The sequence below is a fragment of the Solanum lycopersicum genome, chromosome 5, assembly GCF_036512215.1.
Source record: "Solanum lycopersicum chromosome 5, SLM_r2.1".
Taxonomy (NCBI): domain Eukaryota; kingdom Viridiplantae; phylum Streptophyta; class Magnoliopsida; order Solanales; family Solanaceae; genus Solanum; species Solanum lycopersicum.
In genome coordinates this window covers 63,432,228-63,446,671 of record NC_090804.1, presented here as the reverse complement: position 1 = coordinate 63,446,671, position 14,444 = coordinate 63,432,228, and positions in this window count along the sequence as shown.

Genomic DNA, 14,444 nt, shown 5'->3' with positions numbered 1-14,444 from the left:
TCAACATCGACACATGGAATACCGGATGTACTCCGGACAGCCCTGGGGGCAAGGCTAATTCATAAGCCACTTCCCCCACTCGCTTAAGTACTTCAAATGGTCCAATGTACCTTGGACTTAGTTTACCCCTTTTACCAAACCGCATCACCCCTTTCATGGGTGAAATTTTCAACAAGACTTGTTCGCCTTCCATGAACTCTAAGTCTCTAACCTTTCGATCTGCATATTCCTTTTGTCTACTTTGCGCCGCTAGAAGCTTTTCTTGAATAGACCTCCCTTTTTCCATCGAATCCCTCAAGAGATCAGTACCCCAAGGTCTGACCTCGAACGCATCAAACCAACCAATGGGAGACCTACATCTCCTACCATACAATGCTTCAAATGGGGCCATATTAATGCTTGAGTGATAGCTATTATTGTATGAAAACTCTGCTAAGGGTAAGAAGCTATCCCAATGACCACCAAACTCTATCACACACGCACGAAGCATATCCTCCAACACTTGAATTGTCCTTTCAGACTGGCCATCGGTCTGAGGATGGAACGCAGTACTAAGGTCCAACCTAGTACCCAATTCCGCATGCAATGTTTTCCAAAATTTAGAAGTAAACTTCGTACCTCTATCTGATATGATGGATAGTGGAACACCATGCAATCGCACCACTTCCGAGATGTAAAGTTTGGCTAACTTTTCTACATTGTAAGTCACCTTGACTGGAATGAAATGAGCAGATTTAGTTAACCTATCAACAATCACCCAAATGGAGTCATACTTACCCATTGTCTTTGGAAGACCAACCACAAAATCCATTGCAATTCTTTCCCACTTCCATTCCGGAATGGGCATTCTCTGAAGTGTTCCTCCGGGCCTTTGGTTTTCATACTTTACTTGTTGACAGTTTGGACATTTGGCAATAAAATCCACAATGTCACGCTTCATTCTACTCCACCAAAAGTGTTGCTTTAGGTCACGATACATCTTGGTTGCGCCCGGATGTATAGAATACCTTGAACTATGAGCCTCTGTCGGAATAGTGTTGATCAAATCATCGACGCGGGGTACGCATACCCTTCCCTTGATTCTCAGAACACCTTCCTCATCGATTTGTGCTTCCTTAGCCTCCCCTCGCAATACTTTATCTTGAATTCTTCTTAGTTTCTCATCATCAAACTGTTTTCCCTTAATTTTGTCAACAAAAGAAGATCTTGACTCCACAGAAGCCAACAATCCTCCCTTCTCATTTACTTCTAATCTCATCAAGTCGTTAGCTAGAGTCTGAACCTATCTAGCTAATGGGCGTCTAGAGGCTTGCAAGTGAGCTAGACTTCCCATGCTTCCCGCTTTTCTACTTAAAGCATCCGCTACAACATTCGCCTTCCCCGGATGATACAAGATAGTGATATCGTAGTCCTTTAGTAACTCCATCCATCTCCTCTGTCTTAAGTTCAAATCTTTCTGAGTAAAGACATACTGGAGGCTACGATGATCCGTATAGATCTCACACTTAACCCCATATAAATAGTGTCTCCATTGCTTTAATGCAAACACTACCGCAGCCAATTCCAAATCATGAGTTGGGTAGTTACGTTCATGCATTTTTAATTGCCTCGAAGCATAAGCAATCACACTCTTCTCTTGCATTAGTACGGCACCCAAACCCGAATAGGATACATCACAGTAAACAATGAAGTTCTTACCCTCTACTGGTAAGGTAAGGATAGGTGCGGTAGTCAACAAAGTCTTGAGCTTCTGAAAGCTTTCCTCACATTCGTCCGACCATACAAATGGAACATTCTGCTTAGTCAAGTTCGTCAATTGGGAAGCAATAGAAGAGAATCCCTTGACGAATCGACGGTAGTAACTAGCTAACCCAACAAAGCTCCTTATTTCTGACACATTAGTGGGTCTTACCCAATTCTTCACTGTCTCAATCTTAGAAGGATCCACCATCACTCCATCCTTAGAAACCACGTGCCCCAAGAAGGACACCGCATCTAGCCAAAACTCACACTTAGAGAACTTGGCATAAAGCTTTTTCTCCCTCAACATTTCCAATACCATTCTCAAATGCTCTTCATGTTCCTTCTTGCTCTTTGAGTATACCAATATATCATCAATAAATACGATCACGAAGAGGTCCAAATATGGCTTAAAAATCTCGTTCATCAAGCTCATGAACGCAGCAGGGGCATTCGTAAGACCAAAGGACATCACCACAAATTCGTAATGCCCATACCTCGTTCGAAAAGCAGTCTTTGGCACATCCATTGCCCGTATTTTCAATTGATGATAACCGGATCTCAAGTCAATCTTAGAGAAGACACAAGCACCTTGTAACTGATCGAACAAGTCATCAATGCGAGTAAGAGGATACTTGTTCTTAATAGTTACTTTATTCAGTTGTCTGTAGTCTATGCACATCCGAAAACTCCCATCCTTCTTCTTTACAAACAAAACCGGAGCACCCCAAGGAGATGCACTTGGTCTAATAAAGCCTTTGTTCAATAACTCTTGAAGTTGTGCTTTTAACTCTCTTAACTCCGCGGGAGCCATTCTATAAGGGGGTATAGAAATGGGGCGAGTACCGGGTTCAAGATCAATACAGAAGTCAATATCCCTATCCGGTGGCATACCAGGAAGATCTGCAGGGAACACATCCAGAAACTCACGAACTACTGAAACTGACTCAATCGTAGGTACTTGGGTAGTGTCATCCTTGAGATTTGCCAAGAAAGCTAAACACCCTTTACTAATCATTTTCCTAGCACAAAGAAATGAGACGATGCGGACCGGATTGGGAGTGTAGTCACCCTCCCACACTAACGGGTCTGTCCCAGGCTTGGCTAACGTCACCGTTTTAGCATTACAATCCAAGATCGCAAATTGCGGAGAAAGCCAAGTCATACCCAGAGTCACGTCAAAATCATCCATTTCTAAGATAACCAAATCTACATAAGTGTTGCTCCCCACAAAGTTTACCAAACAAGACCTATATACCTTTTCAACTACCACAGACTCACCCACCGGAGTAGAGACACGAATAGGCATATCAAGTAATTCACAATGTAAATTTAGACCATTAGCAAATGAGGAAGATACATAAGAAAACGTGGATCCAGGATCAAACAATACAGAAGCCATGCAATCACAAACCAGAAGATTACCTGTGATGACAGCATCAGATGCCTCCGCTTCAGACCGCCCAGGGAAAGCGTAACAATGGGCCCTATCGTTTGTCTGTCCGTTGCCCCTACCATGTTGTGATGTAGTGGCCCCAGTTTGCCCATCACCTCGGCCGTTTTGGTGACCACCATTACCACGACCACCATGTCTCCAGAATAACGGCCTCTACCATGACCACCTCTACCTCTAGCTATTGGGGGTCTATAACTTTGTCTGGGACAATTTTTCCTAATATGTCCAATCTCCCCACATCCATAACATTCTCTGGAGTCAATCCTAGGCCCCTCGGAGAAGTGCTGACCGGTCTGAGGTGGTCCCCCAACTACAGTCTATAGTGAAGACTGAATTGGTCGGACTGAGTAACTTCCCGAACCTTGTCCTCTAGTGTAAGAACCATTAAACTCACCTCCCTTTCGAAGCCTTTTTGATGTCGGTGTTGTGGTGAAGTCGTCTGGCTTCACTCCTTCCACTTCTATCACAAAGTCTACCACCTCTTGGAAGGATTTTGCCGTTGCCGCTATCTGTAAGGCCGAAATCCGCAATTCTGACCTCAACCCCTTCACAAACCGGCGAATCTGCTCTTGAGGACTGAAACAGAGTTGAGTGGCATATCTGGATAGTGCACAGAACTTAGCCTCATAAGCATTAACTGACATCCTACCTTGCTCTAGGCTCAGGAACTCATCCCTTTTCCTATCCCTCAAAGTCCGGGGGATATACTTCTCCATAAACAATCTAGAGAACGAGGCCCAAGTCATAGGTGGTGCCTCTATTGGTTGACACTCGATATGTGACCGCCACCACATTTTGGCGTTCCCTTGAAACTGATAACTCACGAACTCAACACCAAACCGTTCTACTATACCCATCTTGTGTAGTAGCTCATGACAGTCAACCAGAAAATCATAAGCATCCTCTGATTCAGCGCCCTTGAAGACCGGAGGTTTCAATTTCAAGAACTTACTAAAAAGTTCGTGCTGATCATTTGTCATTATAGGCCCAGTAGTCAGACGTGGAAACGTGCCTATTTCCAATGGAACATCCATGCGTGGAGCCATAGTAGCCGCATGTTGTACTTCTGAAACCAGAGGTGTTGGCGCAGAAAACACTGGAGGTGCCTGACCTTGATCAGATAACCCGCTAAGATAAGCCAGAACCTGATTGATCATCTCTGGGGTAGGTTGGGGTGGCGTTTCCTCATTTTGCACTTGTTCAGTTTCCCCATCCTCCCCTTCTCTTATTACTTCCTCAGTCGGTGGGGGAGTCACTGCCCTAGTATCAGATGGGCTAGGTGCTCGTCCTCTTCCTCTAGAGGACGTCCTCCCACGACCTCTACCACGGCCCCTTGCCGCTGTTCTTCCTCGAGCCACAGCCCCAGTGGCTGGCTCAATTGTTTCTTGTCTGGCCGGTGTTGGTGTTGGCGTAGTCGTTGCTCTAGTTCTAACCATCTGCGAAAGAGAGTGAAGATGGTCAGATACCAATTCGTATCGCCTAGATACCAATTGGACTCAAGTAGTAGCACGAAAGAAAGAATGAAAGAGTGAAATTTTCCTAAAGTCTTATAGCCTCTCAAGGAAAAGTAAAGGCGTCCCCCTACCGTTCCTTAAGACTCTACTAGACCGTTCTTGTGTGATGAGACCAACGAACCTAATGCTCTGATACCAAGTTTGTCACGACCCAAATCCGGGCCGCGACTGGCACCCACACTTACCCTCCTATGTGAGCGAACCAACCAATCTAACCTTAACATTTCAATGTAATAACAACAAAAGTAATGCGGAAGACTTAAACTCATTAATAAAAATCAATAATCAACTTCTATAACTCAAAAACTTATCATTATCCCCAGAATCTGGAAGTCATCACCACAAGAACATCTACAATCAAAGGACTAAACTAAGAGTATTCTAAAAGCTAAAAATACATAAAAAGCTAGTCCGTGCCGGAGGTTCAAGGCATCAAGACGTGACGGGGGAGATCCAGTCCAAGCTAGAAGTGTTAGCTCACCCTGAAGATCCGGTGTGACGAAGACTGGCTTGAATTACTGTTGAGTCGAAGATGACGGCACGTTTGCTGCATTCCACAATTAAACAATGAGAAAACAATAAAAGTAGGGGTCAGTACAAACACGGGTACTGAGTAGATATCATCGGCCAACTCAAAATAGGGAACAGTATATATCAAGTATTATCATAAATCAACTATAAAACTCAACATGTAACAACAAGAAGTACTATAATCATCAATAAGTACCATCAAATTCACACATGAGGACTCAAGCCCCAATACCATATTCATTTGGGAATCATGTTCGTTAGATTGAGTATATTAACATCTTTCAAGATTCATTATCTTTCCTCCTCTTGTGTCGGTTCGTGACACTCCGATCCCCTAATTCTATGTGTCGGAACATGACACTCCGATCCCCTACATATGTCGGAACGTGACACTCCGATCCCCTACATGTGTCAGAACGTGACACTCCGATCCACTAAATCTATGTGTCGGAACGTGACACTCCGATCCACTACATGTGTCGGAACGTGACACTCCGATCCACTAAATCTATGTGTCAGAACGTGACACTCCGATCCACTAAATCTATGTGTTGGAACGTGACACTCCGATCCCCTACATGTGTCGGAACGTGACACTCCGATCCACTAAATCTATGTGTCGGAACGTGACACTCCGATCCACTAATATCATTCTGTAAATCATCAAGCCTTCTCTATACCAAGGCATCCTCAATCCCATTACTTTAATTCATCAAGCCTTCTTCTATACCAAGGCATCATCATTAATAATGTATATTAAAGTTTCTTTTCAAGATTTGGGATTCAATATTTTTGATCATGCTTATCTTATCACAATCACATAATCATATTCATGCAAACATACAATTAAGCATATAGTAGGGTTTACAATGCTACCAATACATATCATTCTCTATTAAGAGTTTACTATGAAAGCATGAAAACCATAACCTACCTCCACCGAAGAATTGAAATCAAGCAAGTTAATCCTCAAAGCTTGGTGTTTTCCTCCTCTTCTCGATCGTTTCTCTCTCTCCCTTCTTGTTCTTTCTATTTTCTTATTCAAACCCTCTTTCTTTTACCCTAATTAGTATATAATTAAGAATAAAAGATGGTAATAATACCCCACTAATTAACTTAGGGTTACCTCTTTTAACCCTCAAGAATTTGGGTTATTAATATAAACCCACGAAGTCTATAATTAAGGAAAGAATAGTCCAAAAACGTCCCTTAAAACTTCACCAGAAATCCGACTCTGCCTGGGATTTGCGCAACCTGTGACGGGCCGTCGTGCCTGCGACGGTCCGTCCTGCAGGTCGTCGCAGAGTTCAGAGACCCAAATTTCCACCAAGGGTCTGTGACGGTCCGTCACACCTGTGACGGTCCGTCCTGCCATTCCGTCACAAAGTTCAGAGAGTCGATTTTTAGTACCCAATTTAAGATTTTCTAAGTGTTTTGAAACGAGACCCTGCGACGGTCCGTCGTGCCCATGACGTCCCGTCGTGGGGTCCGTCGCTTCTGCCAGTTTTTCCAGAATTGAAGTCTGTTGCTCAAAACGACTAAACGGGTCGTTACAGCGTTCTTCTCTTTCCCTCGCTCGTTTCTCTCTTCTTTTCTTTGCTCTTTCTATTTTTCCTTATTCAAACTCTTTTCTTTTACCCTAATTACCATATGATTAAGTATAAAAGATGACAAAAGTAACCACTATTTATTTCAAGGTTATCTCCTTTAACCCCCAAGTAATTGAATTATTAACATTAAACTACTAACTTTATAATCATAAGCAGGAATAGTCCAAAACACCCCTTAAAAACTTTTAACAGAAATACGACCCAGTTAGGGTTACGCCGCCTGTGACGGTCCGTCATGACTGCGACGGTCCGTCCTGCAGAGTCGTCACAGAGTTCAGAGACTCAATTACATTAAAGACTCTGTGACGGTCCGTCGTACCTATGATGGTCCGTGCTGCTCTTCCGTCGCGAAGTTCAGAGAGTTGTTCTCAGTACCCAAATTTCCAGAGTCTAAGTATTCTGGGTCGACGGATCCCACGACGGACCGTCATGGGCACTTAGTTCTCAATTTCACTTTGTTTTAAAGACTTAAAGTTCAAGTCAAGTAAAGATTTGAGTTGATTTCTCAAAAGCTAAAAGGGAAATAAGTATTTCCTAAGAGTTAAAGTTTCAAGTTAAATAAAGAGCAAGAGTTGAGTTAATTTCTCAAAAAGATATAAGAGAACTAAGTATTTCATAGAGGTTTAAAACTATTTCAAATTTGAGTAAAGAGGGGAACTAGAAGTTTCAAAAGAGTTTGAACTAAAATGGGAACATTGATTCCGAAAGGAGTTTGTAAAGCCAATGGGTTCAGTAAATTATCTCAACCCATCGAAAGGAAGTTTTATTAAAAGTATGAGCAAAATTACATTTTTGGGAGTAGTATTGAGCACCGGTGAATCTGAGAGTTCATCTTAACTCAAGTCTTCATGTAAATCATGTAGCCAACATGGGAATTGACGTGTCATACTTTTTAGATGATCATGTAAGAAGAGCTAGTGGATCCACTAAGTTGTCTAAGGTCCTATACCAATGGCAAGATGTAGGATGATCCTCTTGCATCGTGAGGTAAGATGGTGTATCATCATTTATGCTCACAGTGATGGTTGTCGGTTAGAGAAACTCCCACAGAGGCGATATTACTTTCTTATATAAGTAAAACTGAGTTTTTTTTATTGCATTTCCTTTAACGTGATTTAAACTATATGTATATCATTTGAGTTAAGTATACTCTTGAATTAAGAAGAGCCAAGGTAAGTTCATCTAATCCCCTCCAGCTTAAGTCATTTTTAGCTCTCCAACTCAAATACTCGTAAGTTCAATGTACTGATGCCAGTTGGCCTTCATCGTTCCATGATGCAGACAAAGGTACCCAAGATCACCACGCAATGCTTCATTGTTTCCAGATTGAGCTTCAGAGTTTGTGGTGAGCCTCCTTGCATTTTGGAGGACATTCTTTTCATTTCTATATTAATTTAGCCTTTAGGATGTTGTAGGGTCTATCCCAACATCCCTCTCTAGAAAGTTTATAGGCTTCGTAGACTAAGGTATTTTAGTTTGGGTTGTTTTCAGTTATTAATACTCAAAAGCCATTTTGGCCAAAATTTTGACATAACTTATCTCCGTTTTATTATGTTTTACTCGCGTCATGTTTTATCTTCCGCTGATTTAAGTAGTCAAGCCAGGGGTTCGCTTGAGGGCCAACAATGTTCTTCGAGTCCCAATCCCGCCTAGGATGTAGGCTCGAGGCGTGAAAACAATTTACTACTCAGTTATTAAAGTCTTTCCAAAAAGGTTTAGGTTCGAAGGTGAACTTAAGTACTGATTATCATCCTCAGACGGATAGACAAGTAGAGCTTACTACCAGACCTTAGAAGATATATTGAGAGCTTTTGTGATTGATTTCAAAGGGAATTGGGATGATCACACACCTCTCATTGAGTTCTCTTATAACAACAACGATAATTTAAGCATTCAAATGGCTCAATATGAAGATCTTTATGGGAGAAGATGCAGATCTCCAATTGGGTAGTTTGAAGTTGGTGAAGGGTTGATAGGACCAGATCTAGTTCAGCAAGCCATGGAGAAAGTGAAAGTGATTCAAGAGAGGTTGAAGATGTCACAGAGTCACCAAAACTCCTACACAGATGTTAGGAGAAGGCCATTAGAGTTTGAGGTGGACGATTGGGTTTATCTTAATGTTTCACCCATGAAGGGGGTTATGAGGTTTGGTAAAAACAGGAAAATTAGTCCCCGGTATATTGGACCTCATAAAATATCCTAGAGAGTTGACAATGTAGTTTATGAGTTGGAGCTACACCAGAATTAATAGCAGTTCATCCGGTATTTCATGTATCCATGTTGAAAAAGTGCATGGGTGATCCATAATTGATAATACCAACTGAGAATTCTGGGATTAAGGATAAGTTATCCTATGAAGATATTCTTTAAATTTTGGATCGTCAAGTTTGTAAGTTGAGGATGAAGGAAGTGGTGTCAGCCAAGGTCCTTTAGAGGAGCCAATTTGTAGAAGAAGAAACTTGGAAAGTTGAGGAGGATATGAAGAAGGGATATCTCTATCTCTTTGAATCCAGAGAGAATGCAGATTAATGTACTAATTCTTTTCTTAGTACTTTATGAACTATAAGTAAGCCTGATTGTTATTTGTTTCTGAATCTTGTGTTAAACTTGATGTCACTATTCTTAGCCAGTGAAAGAAGTCTCATTCGAGGACGAATATTCGCAGGAGGGAGAGATAATAGCCAATAATAAGCTAAGAAACTTAAAAATAATCCCTTTTAGAAAGAATATAAAAAATCTGGAAAATTTCCAAAGTTAAGAAAGTGAGATTTGGTAATTTTCAAATGACCACAACTTCTATTTCAGAATGAGTTAGAGTCAGTTATTTACATAGTTGGAAATCCCTTGAAGATATCTTTCCAATGCCGCCGAGTTTGTGCATTTTTGATATCATATGAGGGAGATATGCCTATTGGAAGCTGGGCTGTTGGACTGAGGAAGGTCCCAATCCGGATTTAGTAAGGGTAAAGTAATCTTTTCACCCTAATATTTTCTAATTCGTTTTAAGGGTTTATTAGGGGTAAAACTGAGCCTTAAGTCAATTTTAGAAAATTGGAATACGCTTAGGGCTTGGGAGAAAAGAGATGAGAAGAAGTAGAAAAGTAGTAAAGGCCAAGAATTCATCAAGAACGCCAAGATCTTTAAGTAGAATTCATCGGGGGTTATCCCTATAGGGTATGTCAGATATTTCTATATTGAGTTATTTCACCTACACACCAATTTGTTTAATTCAGCGAAGTTTGAATAAATTGAATGACGAACATTGAAATTCTTGATGAACAATGGTTAAATTCTTGTTGGATGAGTTGTAGTATATCTTAGGTGATTGGATTCGTGTTTCCTGGTTTTTTAGTATAATCTATTCGGTATTGAGGTTATTAATGATCCTATGTGATTGGGGTAAGATCCATGGAAGTTTAGGAGGTTTAGAGATGATAAACGGAGAAGGAAAGTCGGAGGTCCCGTCTGATAGGCCCTGGGGCGCCGCGCCTACTAGAGCCACTCACGACAGTCTCTTTCTTACATGCTCTGGCACTCCACATCAGCCAGAGCGCCTCAGACCAAAGTCTGTCCGTCAGGCTCTGACGCTTCATGCCTCTGAGAGGGCCACGGACGCCCAGAGACCTCGTTCTTTCCATATCTTTTGGTACTAATTCTTGAGTGATGTACCTATAATTCCTAGTCGATTCAATACTCTAAGGTACATCTAAACATCATGAAATCATCCATAAACATGAAATCATGAACCCTGAGTCCATAATTTATTTTAAAGAAATTTAGGATCAAAGTCAAGGAAGTTAAGAAGTCAAGTCTAAAGCTATGAACTAAGTTAAAGTAAAGTTTCTTAAAGTTTCCAAGAGTCTTATTTAAGATTTTTAACTTTTTTTAAAGGCTCAAGCTTCGAGTTTAAAGAAAGAGTGAAAGTCGAAGTCTTTCCTTCAAAGAAGTATAGGGGGACTAAGTATTCCCTAATAAATTGATTAAGATCAAAAGTTTCAAGTCAAGTAAAGAGTAAAAAGTTGAGATCATTTCTTAAAATACATAAGGGAACTAAGGATTCCCTAGGAAGTTTATAAATGTTTTTACGTTTATGTTAAAGGGAAACTAAGATTTTCCAACAGAGTTTTGAATAATAGAAGGAACGCGGATTCCAAGAGGGATTTTTAAAGCTAAAAAGGGCTGAGCAAATTATCGCAACCCAAAGTAATGAAGTTATTTTAAAATCGTGAGCTAAAGTATATTTTGGTGGTAGTATTGAGCACCGATGTAGGGATGAGAGTTCATATTAAATTGAGTCTCCATGTAAACCATGTAGCCATCATGGGTATTAACGGCTCATACTTTTTAGATGATCATGTAAGTTAAATCAGTGGATCCAGTAGGATAACGATGTTCTATGCTATGGCAAAGTATTGGAAAGTGCTCGCAGCGTGGACGAGACGTTGTATCACCGTTTAGGCTCATAGTGGTGGTTGTCGGTTAGAGATTCTCCCATAGAACTATATTACTTTCGTGTATAAGTAAAGTTGAGTTGTTACTGCATTTTCTATGATGAATTGAGTTGCTTTACTGTTTTACAAGATTTATATATCTTGCATGGGTTTTATATTGCTTTATATACATACATTGAGTTGAGAAATTCTTAAGTTGAGCATAGCCAATGTAAGTTCATCTTATTCTCATCAAGCTTAAGTCGTTGTTTAGCATTCCAAATTGCATACTCGTATATTCAATGTACTGATGCCAGTTGGCCTGCATCGTCTTATGATGCAGATGCAGGTAACCAGGATCAGCACCTAGCGGCTTGTTGATCCAGTTGAGCATTCGTAGTCAGTGGTGATCCTCCTTGCATTCTGGAGGACACTTTAATTTGCTTTCTAGTTTTTTGTTTATAGGATGTTGTGGGGTCTGTCCCAACATCCATCTTAGTATTGTAGAGACTTCATAGAGAGTCAGATAGTCATTTGAGTCTCTTCTTTGAATTGCAGATGTTTTTCTATGAGAATTTAAGTGCCATTTTGGCTAGACAATTATGTTTTAAGTATTTATTTTAAGAATGTCCTCATTTCATAAGTGAGTTAAGTTAAGTCTTCTGCTGAGTTAAGTAAGTCAGGACACGGGTTCGCTCAAGACCAGCAATGGCCAATGGGTTCCGGACACGTCCATAGTGTAGACTTGGGGCGTGCCACACAATTACAAGTATATCATCAAGATCATAATTTACATCATGATTTTATGGCTACATCACTCATATATCTCATTTACAACAAGTGTGATCAATATTGCAACATTCATACACATACGAGTATCACAATGAAGCAAGAACAAGCATACATCACACAAACATTAGAATAACAACCATCACCTACCCCGAAACAAGCTTGAAACCTAAGAAACTTGGTCCTTCCCTTTCCAGATTTGTTCCGCTTGTTCTTGGTCCACAAACAACCACAATAATACGGGAATCAATAAATAATCTCTAATTACCCGAAACTATAACAATCCTATGAATCCTAGATCAAACCCATGATCCCAACTAACTGAATTAGGTTTGTTTCCACCATAGAATTCATAACAAATCACTGCTTATCCTTATCAACCCATTTTTACTATGTACGGATTGAAAAATGAATTTGGGGAGTGAAAAGCTTACATGTAACCTTAATAATGGTATAAAACAAGTAGAAATCGCCCATGAGTCGTTCCATAGCTCTAAAAGTCAAAAAGTGCCAAATAAGGTATTTAGAGATTTATTAACGACATTATGTCGCGTTTGGCCCGCCACAACAACCATCACCTTGTTGTAGCGGACCTTGTTGTAGCAGCGGTGCCAGAGTGACATAATTACCCGTAAAAGCGTCATCTTTGAATGAGTGAACTCTCATCTTTTATCCTCGATTTCAACCCCTATCGCACCCGCTACATCGCCCCCTTTCCCGTTACAGAGGCCCCGGCAAAGCGACAAAATTCACACCTAAGCGGCCTTTTCGAACCATTGAGAAATTAAAGAATTTCCAACTCCCCATTCCACAACACACCTCTAACCCATGACATCTAGAAAATACCTTTTACGCTAAGTTTGATTGAGGGAGTGAAGAGCTTACCTTTAACATCAAAATGGTGAAAAACGAGTAGAAATTGCCTGGGAGTCGTTCCTTAGCTCTAAAAGCCGAAAAGTGCTAAATAAGGTTATTTAGGGGTTTATTAACGACACAATGTCTCGTCTGGACCGCCACAACGGCCCTCACCTCGTAATAGCGGTGGTGTCATAGAGACATAAGTACCCGCAAAAGTGGCACCATTGAACCAATGAACTCTCATCTTTTATCCTCAATTTCAATCATCATCGCACCCGCCACAACGCCCCCATTCCCTTTATAGAGGCCTCACCAGAGTGGCAATACCCTTGCTAAAGAGGCATTTCCGAACCACTGAGCAAATTAAAGAATTTCCAATTCTCCATTCCACAACACACCTCTAACCCACGACATTCAGAAAATACCTTTTACTCTAAGTTCAATTCTGAAAGTTTTACCAGATTTCTCTACACTTTGGTGACTCCAATTTCCTCCTAACGTAGACAAGGTTGGGGAAAATCCAAATATTACTAAAAAGTTTTTACGGCCTCAATTTTCCTCCGTTGACATTTCTATAACTATGGAAATAGATCGTTACTTACACTTTCAAAAAAAGAATAAATTATAATTGTAAAATTTAAAAAATTAATTATATCTACTTCTGTAACTCAAAATTGTCTGCTCTTATAAAAATTATATGTCAAATTGTTATCATTATTTGGCATCTATGAAACAAAAGAAAAAATATCTTGATGGATATTATATTATAGGGCAAACTACTCTATCATAATACCATCTAGTTTTATGGATATTAATCTAGTATCCTTGTATATCGAGTTTTATGAATATTTACTCAATGATATTGTCATAAATTTATAATACTATGGACTGCATTGAGTAACACCTTTCAAGTTTATTTTGTGTCAGATTAGTAACTGATTTAGTAGTGATTAAATTCGTCCAAAAATTATTATTTAAAAAATGAGATAAAAGTCTAAATAAATTATATGTAAGAACATTAAGATAGTTTCACATCGTTCCATCTTAATTTTAACTACATCCACTACAATATATCAATCATCAATTCATTAACTACTACTTATACATATTAGCATCCTTCAAATCTATGACTTACGGTACTGCAACACAAAACAATACATTTCCAATTCATATGCATATATTAGTTTCATAAGTATCTTAAAGACACTAAACTATAACAACCCATTCGATAGTTCTGGATGAATCTATGATGACAAAATTCGGGTAAGAAAGCTTTTGGAGTAGTGAGTTGAAAATTTTAGACCAGGTCAATCTTAGACAAAAATAGAAGAAAGGTAAGATGTAGGGAAATATGGGATAGGATTTGAATAATTTTCTTCCTAGATTAAAAATAAACACTCGTCTCATTTTCTTATGTTTAAAATAATTAATTATAATATGTAAGATACTTGTATCGCCTATAAATTATTGCACACTTGATATTTGTGAAATTTTGTGCAAATAATCTCTAACAGTT